The following is a 16,716-nucleotide window of genomic DNA, read 5'->3' on the forward strand; positions in this document are numbered from 1 at the left end:
TTTTCCTTATGAGGGCAATCTCTTAAAACTGTTTTATGGAACACCAGTGTGCCAGAATAAATTGTTAATATGCTTTGCTTATACCAACATGCCCCAATGCTTATGACACTTGCTTATGTGAAGGGGTTAGAGGGCTAAAGCAAAAGTTTTGTTGAACAAATGCTAAGACACACTTACAAAAATGTGTGTCCTAAATGATAATGTTGTGCTCCTTGGTTAACCTCAGACTAGAACACACCATGAGAAGCTCACTCAGAGAATCTGGATTACATGCAGTACATAATTGTAAACTCCATAACAGGGCAATGATTAATATAAATTGCATTCACACAAAAACATGTAAAACATTGTTTAAAAGGATTAACTGTGTTGTGGTAGTGACAGGTGGATCAATTGGGATTATTAGGTCTTTGTTGATGTTGCACATGATTCTATGATAGCTTTTGCATTTATTAATCCTGTTGTCACAAGTAACAGCAACATTGTGACAGATAAACAAGCAGGGGCTACTGCTATTGGAATTATAAGAGAAGTGAACATTTCTAATGACAATCAGTTGATCAAGTGATGAGACATCTTGACAGCATGTGTTTATTTAAGCAACATCCCTGGTGTTGACAATTTTTATTGTCAACCAAATAAGTGGGAAGTGGACTAAAGAGACGGATAATTGGTAAAGACATATCTTAAAGTCTCCAACATCCGGAGGCTTTTCAATACTACTCCTTCCTCACCTACCTCCTCACCCATTCCTCCTTCCTCTCTCCCCTTGCTTCCCCGTTAACTTCTCCTTCACCCTTCTGACTCCGACTCTGAACTCTGCTCCTGGATCACAAGCCTATGACCTGGATGCTTCCCTTCAGACTTCAAGAAGGCCCATGCCACCCCTATCTCCAAGAAGCATTCTCTTGACCCTACCTCCCCCCAGAACTATTGCCTCTTTACTCCCTTTCCTCTCAAACTCTTGAGTGAGCGGTTCACAACCAGCTCTCCATCTTCATCACTGAGCCACTGCTCGACCCTCTCCTCCACCAAAAACCTTGGTGTCACCCTCGATCGTCCCCTCTCCTACTCTCAGCACCGTAGTTCAGATAGCCTGTAATATAAATAGATTCACAGAAAAGTAAAACTGAGTAAACTCTTTCTCCCTTATATGAGAAGTGGGTAAATGCCACTGGTATTTTATTGTACCTTACCACAAGTGGCAAAAAGGCCAAAGAATGTAATAATATATATATATATATATATATATATATATATATATATATATATATATATATATATATATATATATATAGTCTCTATACAGCTCAAAGAGTTTAGCTGTTTTTACCATATTGCAGCGGCAAAACTAAATCACTTAGAATTACCATCTGTACCAGTATCAAAAGTCTGAAACTTTCTTACCTCAAATGTGAAAAAAAACGTACATACCTCTTATACACAATGAGATATAAGTCGTCAAACTAAGGTAAAATTGTTATTCTCCTCCTTCCTCTTCCGTCTACTTTTTACGGGTGTGTAGCGACTATTCAAACAGAAAAGCTAAATAACTGGACATCAACCAATCATGTGATTCCACATGTTGGTCAACGTCAAAACATACCAGGGCGTGCAAGCAGTTTGATATCCACACCATTTATATTAAACAAGTTATTTATGTTTTAAGACAGCACATATCACAGGAAAATAATAATAATAATAAAAAAGAATACCGTGGTTTGAACTTGCAACATGACGTTCTTGAAAAAGCACACAACCTTAGCCCGCAGCGCCACTGCGTAGTTGCTGAAATGTGTTCATTTTTTAAGCTTAAATCCAAACCTAACCAGCTTCGATTTCCTGTCTGAAAATTTTTAGTTTCCTGTTTGTTAGGGTAGATACCATAGAATGGAATTGCACACAAGAGTGGCATGTAGCTTCCTTGTCTAAATCTCTGATCTCTGATAAATTGAACTTCCTCGTTTAATTAAAAATAAATAAAGGAATTATTTTGAAATAAGTATTTTTAAATAAATAAATGTAGAAATGAATACATGTTTATATTATAATTGTATAAATAAATTAATAAATAGCAAGCTAGAAAACAACGTCACATTAATTGATTTGGCTGATGCGTTTATCCACAGCAATTGACATTTATATACCTATATAAAAAGTACAAGTTTCATGTAAAAAAAATAAAATAAATAATAATAAAAAAAATGCAAGTTGCCTAAAATTAATAGCGCATCAAAGAAAGTCACCAAGGTTGAAACATTTAATGGTAGCTACTGAGTCAACATTTACATTGTAACGTATAAAACAATCTTTTAAAATGTAACAAACAAGGGTCATTTAAATGTGTTGGCTGAAAAAAGTAACAAGCAGACAAACATGATTAAAACTAAAGAAGTTTGACAAATTCGGCAACATTGTCGAGTTTTGTAAACACTTAAAACTTGTATACATTAATTAAACGGACTGTGTTGTATAGCGTTATGCTTACTTTGAAAAACAAAATATTAAAAACAGAATTTAATGCAAGTGACAAAACCGTTTTTCTTTACACACACTATATGACGCGCACGCAAGCATGGTCACACACGCGCGTGCGCGCGGACACAGACAGACAGACAGACAGACACATGCGCGCGGACGCACGCACAGACAAATTATCTGGCCCGTGAGCAGAAAAGTAGTTATTTGTTAAAGGCCAGCATGGGCAGCAGTGTGGAGTAGTGGTTAGGGGCTCTGGGCTCTGGGCTCTGGACTCTGGACTCTTAACGGGAGGGTCGGAGGGTCGTGGGTTCAATCCCAGGTGGGGGACACTGCTGCTGTACTAAAATAAATAAATAAATAATAATAATAATAATCGTGTATTTTGTTGCAGTTTCAACACGTGTGGTTTGTCTTTGTTGTGTAAAAACCCGACCATATGCGGAAACTGCACGTGCTGCATCCAGAGCGTTTGGTGGAATTGACAAATAACAGCGTGCAATTTCTACCATGTTTCGGAATCTGAATGGTAGGCAGTCAAATACGTGAAATCGTGAATTTTCCGTGGCCTTACACAACGAGACACAAGTGATCCGTCGCTTGCAGCATCTGTGGAGTAGCGGTTAGAGCACTTTGTTCTTGACTGGGTTCAATCACGTGGGGGACACATTGCTGCTTTATCTAGATTGGTCCAGTAAAAAACCCGACTGTATAAATGGGTAATTGTGTGTCACAATTGTAAGTTGGCCTGGATAAGTGTGTCTGCTAAAATAATAATAATAATATGCGTGTTTGGTTGGTACTTGGATGGGAGATTGCCTGGCAATACCAGATACTTCAAACTTTTCTTTGAAGTTTTACTTGTATTATTAACAAATAGTAGATTAAACAGCAAAAATGAGCTGATTTACTTTTAATTTATTGAAATGGACCGCAAAGGGTATTAATCGCTATTGAAATAATTGCATAAGAGAAGTTATAAATATATTTATTTCACTCCTCCACCTGCTGTTTTATTTGCATTTGGATCATTCCAGACACCACCTGATAAGTGAGCGCAACAAACTCAGCAATGCATTGAACATTAATACATTTTAAAAACAAAACATCAAAGTCACAGCATGCATTATATTCGGGCCAGGACATTTCAATTTGATGAGAATAAGCAGAGTGTGACATTAACAGAAGTGAAATTAAATTTGACTGTATTATGGCTACGTCTGTCTTCTTTTCATACATTTACACTGTAAAACATGAGGCTGAAGTTGGCTTATTCGCCAGCTTCTTATTCGCAAGCTTTTAAGTGCATAAATGTATTTGTCTACGCTGAATAAGTAGCCTTGCATTTTAATGGGTTAAATCACGTTGGGTCGCTGATTGCTCTGCCGGTTCCTGACAAGGGGCAACCCTCTGCAAGCCCCACTTGTTACCCTGGCCCAACGTGGTTTACTGGGGAAGAACAGTGGGTAAATATGCCACATATGCCAATTGCTCAGCTTCTGATTCGCTATTTATGTATCTACGTTGAATAAGTAGCTTTGCATTTAATGGGTTAAATCATGTTGGATTGCTGATTTCTCTGCAGGTACCCAGCGAGGGGCACCCCCTCTGCAAGCTACACCTGTATTTAGCCCGGCCCAACGTGGTTTACTGGGGCAGAACAGCGGGTACACTTGCTGCATATGCCAATCGCTCAGCTTCTTATTCGCTTTATGTATCTATGTTGAATAGGTAGCCTTGCATTTAATGGGTTAAATCACGTTAGGGCGCTGATTTCTCTGCAGGTACCTGGCGAGAGGCAACCCTCCTGCAACTTATATGTAGCCGGACCCAACGTGGTTTACTGGGGAAGAACAGCAGGTAAATATGCCTTTGATGAGTCAAAGGGGTCTCGGTCTGTAATTCAGCCTCCCGACAGTAGAAGGGAGCAAACCAACTCGGAACTTCCCTTACCAAGGTCTCGTGACCATGGCGAAAGTCATCTTTATGAGGGGCGTCACTTTGGTGAAGGGTGGAAGTGCGAATATGTAAATTCTGGCCACTGGAGTCAAGTGAGTTGTAAGGACACTTGTCAGCTTGGGATTCGTGTTCCACTGACTACAGGGGCAGGGCTTTGAATACTAAAGGAAACGTGCTACTGTGTTTGGGGTTGGTCCTAGAAAAGATAGGCGGGAGAGACGAAGGTGTTTTGGCTTGTTTTGGTTGCATTTTTGTTTACACGGGGGTGGAAACTTTACTAATATTTTCTTTTCTGTTTTATCCCCTTTTTTATGTCCGGGGACACCGTGAAGAAGACTAAGGACGTTTCCACTTCCCTTCTTTTGACCATTACTCCAGCACCTCCTCCCTCACACCATTCTTTCTTTTTTTTGTTTTGTTTACTTGTGTCGTGTAGCGAATAATAGTAATAAAACTTTTTATTTTGTTACACGCAAATTACTGTCTGGACATTCCATTCTTACTCACACGCCTCACAATGCCACATATGCCAATTGCTCAGCTTCTTATTCGCTCTTTCTGTATCTATGTTGAATAAGTAGCCTTGCATTTAACAGGTTAAATCACGTTTGGCCGCTGATTTCTCTGCCGGTCCCTGACAAGGGGCAACCCCTCTGCAAGCCCCACTTGTATTTAGCCCGGCCCAACTTGGTTTACTGGGGAAGAAAGAACTTGGTTTACTGCAAAGAATCGGCAGCCCAACTTGATTTAACCCGTTAAATGCAAGGCTACTTATTCAAAGTAGATACATAAAGAGCGAATAAGAAGCTGAGCGATTGGCATATGTACCATGTTTGCCTGCTGTTCTGCCCCAGGAAACCACGTTGGGCCGGGCTAAATACAGGCGTAGTTTGCAGTGGGGGTGCCCCTCGCCGGGTATCTGCAGAGAAATCAGTGGCCCAAAGTGATTTAACCAGTTAAATTCAAGGCTACTTCTTCAACGTAGACAAATACATTTATGCACTAAAAGCCAGCAGATAAGAAGCTGAGTGAATGAGAAGCTGGCGAATAAGAAGCCAACTTCAGCCACGTCTCTAAAACCACAGACGTGTGAAACGTTTGTATGTAAATGGAATGTGTGTATAGTAAAAAAAAGTGCTCTATTCCTAAACAGCAGTGTTTATACCTCATTATACCTGGACTCTTGACCGGAGGGTTGTGGGTTCAATCCCGGGTGAGGGACACTGCTGTTGTACCCTTGAGCAAGGTATTTTACCTAGATTCAGTATAAACAACTGGATAAATTGGTAATTGTATGTAAACATAATGTGATATAATTGTGACAATTGTAAGTTGTCCTGGATAAGAGTGTCTGCTAAAAAATAAATAATAATTTAAATGCTGAACTATTTGCATTTGACTGGGTATTTGTATATTCTGAAATATAATAATTTGCATTTGAATTTCAAATCATGGGAAAGCTTAAAAAATATTTCAATTTTAAACACTTTTCAATAATAACACCGTGTAACAATTATTATTATTTTTTTTTGGTTCCTGGGTAGTAAGTGTTATTTCCTAATTGCTTATGCCTCAAAAGTATAGAAATTATATAACTATAACAACAACTATAACTATAACTATTATTCCCCACAAACTTTGCTTTTGTGACCAGGACAGTGATATTTTGAAATTTACCTATTTTCCAGAACATTCCAGATAGATTCAGTGCTGAGTAAACTTGGAGTAACTTCTAGAACTTTCCAGTAATATAAATAGTAGTATAAATACAGGGGCCTTAAGCCCACCAGTTCAGTTTAGTTTAGTTCCAGCTGCCTAAGTGGATACATATCTGCATTTTTCTGAGATGGCATCAAGGTCATAGGAGACTTCAAAATGGTGGCATTCCTGATGGGTCTCCAAGGCGGTTTTACCAAGTTTCCCTGCTATCTTTGCCTGTGGGACAGCAAGGACACCAAGGCACACTACCACAGGCGGGACTGGCCACAGCGGACCGAGTTCTCTGTGGGGAGGAACAATGTCAAGTGGGAGCCACTGGTGGACCCCCAGAAGGTGCTGATGCCACCACTGCACATCAAATTGGGCCTTATGAAACAATTTGTCAGAGCTCTAGGTAAGGAGTCGGCAGCCTTCAAGTACCTTCAAGACTTCTTCCCTAAGCTGTCTGAGGCAAAGGTCAAAGCCGGTGTCTTCGTCGGACCACAGATAAAGAAGATCTTGGAGTGCAATGAATTCCCCAAGAAGCTCACTAGTAAGAAGAAAGTGGCTTGGAACAGCTTTGTCGCAGTGGTTCGGGGCTTCCTGGGCAATCAGAAGGCCGAAAACTATGTGGAGCTGGTTGAGACTTGTGAAGAACTACGGCACAATGGGCTGTAGGATGTCCCTCAAAGTCCATATCCTTGATGCTCATCTTGATAAATTCAAGGAGAACATGGGAGCGTACTCGGAGGAGCAAGGCGAGCGCTTCCACCAGGATATACTGGACTTTGAACGCCGCTACCAAGGACATTATAACGAGAACATGATGGGAGACTACATTTGGGGGCTGATTTGTGAAAGTGATTTACAGTATAATCGTAAATCTCGAAAAACTACTCACTTCCAAATCTTTTGTAGTCATTTTTGTATTACTTTAGTATAAATACATGTTAATTTGGATTCATATGTTGTTTTTCTGACTTTATGTGAACGAAAAGAAACAAATTCGCCCATTTTCTCATTGGAAATAGGTAAATTTCAAAATATCACTGTCCTGGTCACAAAAGCAAAGTTTGTGGGGAATAATAGCCATTTTCTATACTTTTGAGGTATAAGCAATTAGGAAATAACACTTACTACCCAGGAACAAAAATTGTGTTACATAGTGTAATGCTCATAATAAAGTAGAGAGACTTCTCAGTATTGCTGGTAAAGTTGATCAATCTGAAAGATGCAAACTAAAGGACACTTTTGAAAACTTCATGTTTATTAAACATAACAAACAAATCAAGTAAAAATAATAATTGTGCAATGCACACATATATAAATATATACATATATCTCATCATTTATGTTAGTTTTTCACAAACCTGGTCCTGCGGGCCCACTGTGTCTGCTGTTTGTGTTCCAGCTGAGTTCTCAATTATTAAATTGATCCCCCAATTGAACTAACAATTAGTGACTTAATGTAACGTTAGACATAACTTGAAATATCCAACTCTTTTGGCTGCTTTCACAAACCCTGATCGGCACTAATCTTGGACTACTTTACCTGAGTTAACATTAGGTGGTCCTAGATTAGTGTTAATTGAGGCCTGTGCAGCCAGCCATTTCTACAAATAATTCAAATGCTCTGATTAGACATTTAAATTCAGGCTTCAATTCATAATTTAAAGCTCAGTTGGAACACAAATCACTTTCCACAGTTACTTCCTTAAGCGGTATCCACCTTATCAACTTTGACCCCACCTGCATCTATGCATGTCAAACTGCAGTTGAAGAGTACCATCGGCTCACAGGGATTTATTGTCCGAAGTTGAAAAGCTTGAAGGAGACTAACACGCACAAGGGACACAAGGTAAAAGATCATGCGCACTTCATTCACCGAGCCATTATTAATGTTCAGGAACAGCAAAAGCCTCAGTCTTCTAAGAGAACATTGCACTTACACATCCATTCAGAGGCTTGAGCAACCCCAATTTCATCTCATGCTATGCAAATGCAACATTGCAGTGCCTTCTTCACTTGCAACCTCTGAAGGATTCATTATATATTTATCCTCTACATGTACCTGCTGGTACACATTCCATGTGTTTGGAAGAACTCATTTATAGAAATGACAAATGGACAATGATTCCTGGTAGCAAATGTAGGCAATGCAAAATTTCTCCAATCATGAAACATGAACTTATTCAATCAGCACGGAGACTGATTGCAGTTCAACTTATGCTCTGGGAAACCAAACCAGACGGGACCGTTACAAAATGACACAATGCTAAGTTTACTGCTGTGCAGAAGAGCACAATTTCTGTGGACAACAGGAATTACCAATTAGATTCCATTATCATACACCAAGGACAGGATGTTACTTCAGGACACTATGTGTCTGTTCTTGCTGTGGGTGCTACTGGAAAATGGTGCATGCAAATGATGCACTTATTGAAGTCAAACCATGGTCAAGAAATGCAAACAAAATGTATATGGCCTTTTATGAAGAGATCTAATGCTTTACAAATGCCTTAGCCTAAGTTCATAAGACCACTATATCAAGGAGAATAATGTTTTTTTCCAGCATTAAAATGTGTTAGTATACTACCCTTTAGCACAGACATGCATATGTACCTTTTGAACCATTTATAACAGTGTAGTTTTGTACCTACATAAATATCAATATATCAATACCTACTAGAATAGACATGGTGAATCTTGCTTCTAACTTGGCGCCTTTTTTTGATTGCTTCGCTCCACTTGAAATGCTCTTTGTATGACTTGAAGTGAGTGAGACACACACTCACACACTGAGACACACTCACACACGAGACACACTCACACACTGAGGCACACACACACACACGGAGGCACACACACACATTGAGATACACACACTGAGACACACACACACAATGACACATACATTGAGAAACACACACACACTGAGACACACATACACTGAGACACAAACACTCTGAGACACACACACACACTGATACACACACACCGAGACACATACACTAAGAGACACACACACTACAACACACACACACACACAGTCTCAGTGTGTGTGAGTGTGTCTTAGTGTGTTAGTGTATCTCAGTCACTTCAATTCATACAAAGAGCATTTCAAGTGGTTTGAACTAGCAACATGACGTTCTTGACGAGCACGACCTTAGCCTGCTGCGCCACTGTGCATTTCAAGTGGAGCGATAAAGTGGAGCGAAGCGATCAAAAAAAGGCACCAAGTTAGAAGCAAGAATTGTGTGAATCTTGGGCCCCAGCACCTTTCCAATTGTCCCTATTTGCTTGATGCTTGACAAGATTGGCCTAATTGCTTCTCCTAACTTGGGCTTTTGTGTTTGATATCACCCCTTTAAACGGCTGATGCGTTTTTCTAACTTGTTTTTTTTACATTGACAATGTTTTTGTTATAGATGGATATATATATATATATATATATATATATATATATATATATATATATATATACAATGAACAATATGTTCTCTTGTTGTTGTGGTAGCCTAACTGGCAGTATGAAAGATGACACAATAGACAGATGTACGAATTGAAAATCAGACAGTTATTATTTCTATTTTAATTGTGCACACAGAATAAATACTTTTTCATAAAAAGAAACCAAACCAAAAGAAAACCTGCCCACTTGGGCCCTGACTACATTTTTTCAGGGCCCTATGCTCGGCCTTGCATGAGCAACTCAGCAAGTAAAAACACTTAAATTAAACACAATGACTGCTGGAGTCCACGGCAGGTAAGTAGCACATGCGCAGTTTTATAATCTACAGTTAGGTTTACATGTAATTGTACTTTGTTCCTTTTCAGGTATGCAGGTAAGTATCTCCAGGTATTTTGTTTCTTCACACTAGAAAAACTAGCGCCCCTCTGTCCAACACAAGAACCACAGGTAAGGTTTGGTTTGAGTAACATTTCACAGTGCTTAGTTTGTTGAATATAACCCTTGTGTCCTTTTCAGGCTCTTTGGGGACCTGGAATAATATGGTACAACAGTCCGTGCACATTTCAAACTCCTTGTATTTATAACACCACGACTTCAAATAGAGAATTTAAACAGCCTGTGTTGTGTGTTGACTAACTTCTTTGAACTGTTCCCTTTTTAAAACACAGACTTCAAAGTAGGGAAACTTCAGTTTGTCCTTCTTTGTTAAAATCACAATACTATATGGCCTATTTATGGTTAATACAGTCCATACAAGGTGCACATATGCGTTTCTTTAATAGGAACATAAGAATATAAGAAAGATTACAAACAAGACGAGGCCATTCGGCCCATCTTGCTCGTTTGGTTGTTGGTAGCGTATTGATCCCAGAATTTCCTCAAGCAGCTTCTTGAAGGATCCCAGGGTATCAGCTTCAACAACATTACTGGGGAGTTGGTTCCAGACCCTCACAATTCTCTATGTAAAAAAGTGCCTCCTATTTTCTGTTCTGAATGCCCCTTTATCTAATCTCTATTTATGACCCTTGGTCCTTGTTTCATTTTTCAGGTCAAAAAAGTCCCCTGGGTCGACATTGTTAATACCTTTTAGAATTCTGACAGCTTGAATCAGATCTTTGTTCAAGACTGAATAGATTCAATTATTTTAGCCTGTCTGCATATGCCTTTTAAACCAGGAATAATTCTGGTTGCTCTTCTTTGCACTCTTTCTAGAGCAGCAATATCCTTTTGTAGCGAGGTTACCAGAAATTGACACAATATTCTAGATGAGGTCTTACTAATGCATTATAAAGTTTTAACATTGATTTAAATTAAACACTTTTCACTATATATCCGAGCATTTTGTTGGCCTTTTGTATATATTCCCCACATTATCTAGACGAAGACTTTTTCATAGATTCCTTCTTCAATTTCAGTATCTCCCATATGATATTTATAATGGACATTTTTATTGCCTGCGTACACTACCTTACACTGTTTTATATTAAATGTAATTTACCATGTGTCTGCCCAGTTCTGAATGCTGTCTAGATCATTTTGAATGACTTTTGCTGCTGCAACGGTGTTTGCCACTCCTCATATTTTTGTGTCATCTGCAAATTTAACAAGTTTGCTTACTATTTCAGAATCTAAGTCATTAATGTAGATCAGGAAGAGCAGAGGACCTAATACTGATCCCTGTGGTACAACACTGGTTACCTTGCTCCATTTTGAGGTTTCTCCTCTAATCAGTACTTTCTGTTTTCTACATGTTAACCACTCCCTAATCCATGTGCATGCATTTCCTTGAATCCCTACTGCGTTCAGTTTGAGAATTAATCTTTTATGTGGGCCTTTGTCAAAAGCTTTATGGAACTCTAAATACACCATGTCATATGCTTTGCAATTATCCATTGTCGATGTTGCATCCTCAAAAAAATCAAGCAGGTTAGTTAGACACAATCTCCCTTTCCTAAAACCATGCTGACTGTCTCCCAGGATACTGTTACCATATAGATAATTTTCCATTGTGGATCTTATTATAGTTTCCATAAGTTTACATATAATAGAAGTCAGGCTTATTGGTCTGTACTTACCTGGTTCGGTTTTGTCTCCCTTTTTGTGGATCAGTATTATGTCTGTAATTCTGTCGGTACAACCCATCTCAAGAGACTGTTGCATGATCTTGGTTAGCGGTTTGTAAATAACTTCTTTAATTTCTTTGAGTACTATTGGGAGGATCTCATCTGGCCTCGGGGATTTGTTTATTTTAAGAGCTCCTAGTCCATTTAACACTTCTGCCTCTGTTATGTTAAATTTATTTAAAACTGGATAGGAACAGGTCGACATGTGGGGCATGTTGTCCATATCCTCCTTTGTAAAAACTTGTGAAAAGTAATCATTTAATATATTTGCTATTTTTTTCTCTTCATTTATAATGTTGCTATTTGTATCTCTTAGACATTTTACTTCCTCCTTGAACGTTCTTTTGCTGTTATAATATTGGAAAAACTTTTTGGAATTGGTTTTATTCTCCTTGGCAATGTTCATTTCTATCTCTCTCTGGGCCTTTCTAACTTCCTTTTTGACTTGTGCTTGCAGTTTCATGTACTCTTTCTGTGTACTTTGTTGTTGGTCCCCTTTAAACGCTCTGTAAAATGCCTTTTTTCTCTGAATTTTTTTTTTAATTGATCTATTAAACCATTTTGGCCATTTTGTTTTAGATTTTGACGCGTCTACTTTTGGGATGTATTTGTTTTGTGCATCTAGTAAAATTTTTGCACATTTTTCACATTGTATTTGGTCAGATTTTTTTGTGGGTTGTAGTAGTATATAGAGGGAGTCTGAGAGAAAAAAAATGACACCAAAGTTTGGTGCTTCTTTCATTTGTTTGGTGTGCAAGGTAATCAAACATGCAATCTTCAGGTGTGAAAAAGTTATTGCCCCCCCTAGGTAACTCAGCCCAATTAAAGGGATAATTAGGGTCAGCTGTTTGAGTACTTTGGTTAACAACCAGGCCTGATTTGGGCCAGCCCTGCCCAATATAAATCTGACTAACTTTGGCCCTTACCATCAGAGTGAAGTTGTCAGCACACAGGTTCTAGAGGCACATCATGCCACGAACAAAAGAAATTCCTGAAGACCTCCGGAAAAAACTTGTTGATGCCTATCGGTCTGGAAAGGGTTACAAAGCCATTTCTAAGGCTCTGGGGCTCCTCTGAACCACAGTCAGAGCCATATTGTGCAAATGGAGAAAGTTTGGGACAGTAGTGAATCTTCCCAGGATTAGCCGTCCTGCCAAAATCTCTCCAAGAGCAAGGCGTAAAATCGTCCAGGAAGTCACAAAGAACCCTAGAACAACATCCAGGGATCTACAGGCCTCTCTCGCCTCGGCTAAGGTCAGTGTTCATGACTCCACCATCAGAAAGACACTGGGCAAAAATGGGATTCATGGCAGAGTAGCAAGGTGGAAACCATTGTTCACTAAGAAAAACATGAATGCTCGACTCAAGTTTGCCAAAAAGCACCTGGATGATCCTCAAGAATTCTGGAACAATGTTCTATGGACAGATGAGTCAAAAGTGGAACTTCTTGGCCGAAATGGGCCCCATTATGTCTGGTGAAAACCAAACACTGCATTCCACAGTAAGAACCTCATACCAACGGTCAAGCATGGTGGTGGTAGTGTCATGGTTTGGGGATGCTTTGCTGCATCAGGACCTGGATGCCTTGCCATCATTGAAGCAACCATGAATTCTGATCTGTATCAGAGAATTCTACAGGAGAATGTCAGGCCATCCGTCCGTGAGCTGAAGCTGAGGCGCATCTGGGTCATGCAGCAAGACAATGATCCGAAACACACAAGCAAGTCTACATCAGAATGGTTGAAGAACAAGAAATTTAAAGTTTTGGAATGGTGTAGTCAAAGTCCAGACCTAAACCCCATTGAGATGTTGTGGCAGGACCTGAAACGAGCAGTTCATGCTCGAAAACCCACAAATGTCACTGAGTTGAAGCAGTTCTGAATGGAGGAGTTGGCCAAAATTCCTCCACGGCGTTGTGAGAGACTAATCAATAACTACAGGAAGCGTTTGGTTGCAGTTATTGCTGCTAAAGGTAGCGTAACCAATTATTGAGTCTAAGGGGGGGCGATATACTTTTTCACACGGGGGGCATTGGGTGTTGCATAACTTTCTTTAATAGATAAATGAAATATGTATCAATTTTTTGTGTTATTTGTTCACTCATGGTCCCTTTTATCTAATATTAGGTTTTGGTTGAAGATCTGATAACATTCAGTGTCAAAAATATGCAAAAATGCAGAAAATCAGACAGGGGGTAAATACTTTTTCACGGCACTGTATATCACGGCCCTCGATATATAGCGGATTTATATTGGACTCCGACACCCGCGATATATCGAGTGGGTGGTGTATATATATATATAGAGTGGGTGGTGTATATTCTTTGCAAAAAACGTCATTAATGCATCAATTAGGGTACGACAAAACTAGGGGAATGCGATGCTAGGGTTTTTAACCCTAACTCTGCATTCCCTCACACCCCCTTACAAGCAGTGAAAGGTGCAAGGCAACACAAGCAACCAGACAGCCATCATCAGTTAAGACGAACAACATACAACTCTCTGCAGATAACACAAGAGACATCCATCATCATGGTCCACAACATATACAGCCCAACTGGACGGTGAGGCCATCCCTCCCATTAAACTGTATTCTGTTGCTCAGCCAGTATTATATTGAAAAACTCTTGGTTAATTCATGTTGTTGGTGCTGCCCTCTCAAATTGACAAGACACAGCACATTCCATGTCTCATTCCATGTCTCTTGTGTTATCTGCAGAGAGTTGTATGTTGTTCATCTTAACTGATGATGACTGTCTGTAGTTGCTTGTGTTGCCTTGCCCATTCCGCTGCTTGTAAGGGGGTGGGAGGGAATGCAGTTAGGGTTAAAAACTAATAACATTGCATTTCCCTATGTTTTAATATGATATATATATGATGTTTAATATTTAATATAAAGGGTTTTTTTGCAAAGAATTTCCTTCCTTTCTGAAAATATATTTATAACTAGAAAGCCTGTATATTGTATTATACAGCAGAAAAAGTAAAAGTGGCTATATCTGTAAACTTGATTGAACACGTAACATGTGTATATATGTTAAACTGACACAGGTTTTTAACAATCTTTTTTAGCCCCACCCCCCACCCAGTGCCGACACAAGGATTTACTGGGCCTTGGTGCAAGACTGTGAAGTAGAAACCCTGCCAAAGAAAAAAAAAGCACAGCGCTGCTGCAGCACAACCTGAAGAAAATCTTTTGAAAATAAATACATCAGCAGCAAAATCTGAATCCTTCAAAAACCTATTATTTTTCAACAAAACATATTCTAGCGTTATTTTAAGATGACTGTGAACAAGATAGTAATCAATCAACAGTATATCCAAACATTTTAATAAATCAGTCTCATTAATAACTTGATTGTTAAAATTGAAACATATTAATAGCTTCAAATTAGTCACAAAACATATTAATCATAGGCATCAACTGGATTTTTTAATTAATGTTAACAAGTACAAAAGTTAGTACAAAAACGTTGTAACGTGTAACCATGTGGCAAAGTGGTTTGCAGTGCACAGGTGTAGAGGTGATGCAATGCTCAAACAATGACAAACAACAAAGTTCATGGTCCAAATAATCCTTTATTTTGTAATCCAGTCCAAGGCACATTGATCCCTTTACACAGTGCCCTTTACACAGGCAACCATAAATAATAGTAAATGGCAATGCACAACAATGTGTATTGCACAGTTAAAACCATGGGGTTCAGTCCCGAAATAATAATAACAGTATAAACACACACAGAACACAAACACGATCACAAGTCCACAGTGAGTGCTATATATGCAAGTGGTGCAAGTGGTCTTTAGCAACAGCTTGTGTTAGCCGTCTAACAATGACAAACGAGTACAATTAGAATGACAAATAAACAAACACAAAACACTCACCGTTATTTTACAGTCCTTCAGCGGTTCTTTCGTAACCATAACAAAGGAACAGTTCGCTTTGCCACATCCCCTTTTGTACCTTCAGCCACGCCCCTTGGTTAGCGAGTGCAATCGCTTTTCTTCCAATCCGTGATTGCCACATCGCCGCCCGTCTGGGGCGATGACGGTGTACTGTGGCTCCGCCCCCTTTCTAGATGGCCGACTTCCACCTTTCCCTGGAATGAATTGCCAAACATCCAGTCCGAGGCACATTGATCCCTTTACACAGTGCCCTCACAGGTCGGGAGGGAGATTTATAACCAAGATTCATTCTTTCTCTGTCACAAACCACTAAACACTTAGGCCATAAGCGTATACCAGAGTTGTAATGACTCTAGAGTACCGGTACCTAGAAAAGAACAAAAATGACTTATTTTGTGAAATGCATTATTATGCTAAACTCTTAGCCTTTCAAGATACATTTCGTTCTGTAATATTAAGCAAATTAGATTGAGTTTATTGATTTTAAACTGGAGGATATATGTGCAAGTATGCAATGGTTTTAAAACTCTGATTTAGCCTCAGTTGCATTACTTGGACTGTTTTCCTTTGTAGCTTCTATGTTTGTCAAATATCAGATTAAATGCCACCATTTCCTTTCATACGGTTATATAAAAAATATCTGGGAATTTCACTGTTGAGAAAAGGTAAAAAACACTTGGAAATAAATGGTTAAATTAATTATTTTGTTTTGTGGTATACATTACTGTACATCCAACCCAACTGAGCATAGGTAAAAGGGCCTTTGTACGATCAGTATCAAAACCTGCTTATAAATAGGCCAAGGAATCACGAATTCACTGAAATAGTGAACATCAGTGGGGCAAGTATGACCACATTATTGTGCATCTCAATTTTGTATTTTTACAAAATTATTTTTACTTGTAGATTGCTCATCTCCTGTAAAATGAATCTGATTAAATCAAACTATCTCAAACTGTTAGAACTAATGACTCGAATTGACTCGAGCCAGTTATCACTTGACTCGAGCTTGGCATGTCAAAGACTCTACTCGAGTCTTACCCCCCAGTGACTCGACTTGACTTGAGTCCCATTTTTTCTG

This window comes from Acipenser ruthenus, chromosome 5 (genome assembly GCF_902713425.1).
Source record: "Acipenser ruthenus chromosome 5, fAciRut3.2 maternal haplotype, whole genome shotgun sequence".
Lineage (NCBI taxonomy): Eukaryota > Metazoa > Chordata > Actinopteri > Acipenseriformes > Acipenseridae > Acipenser > Acipenser ruthenus.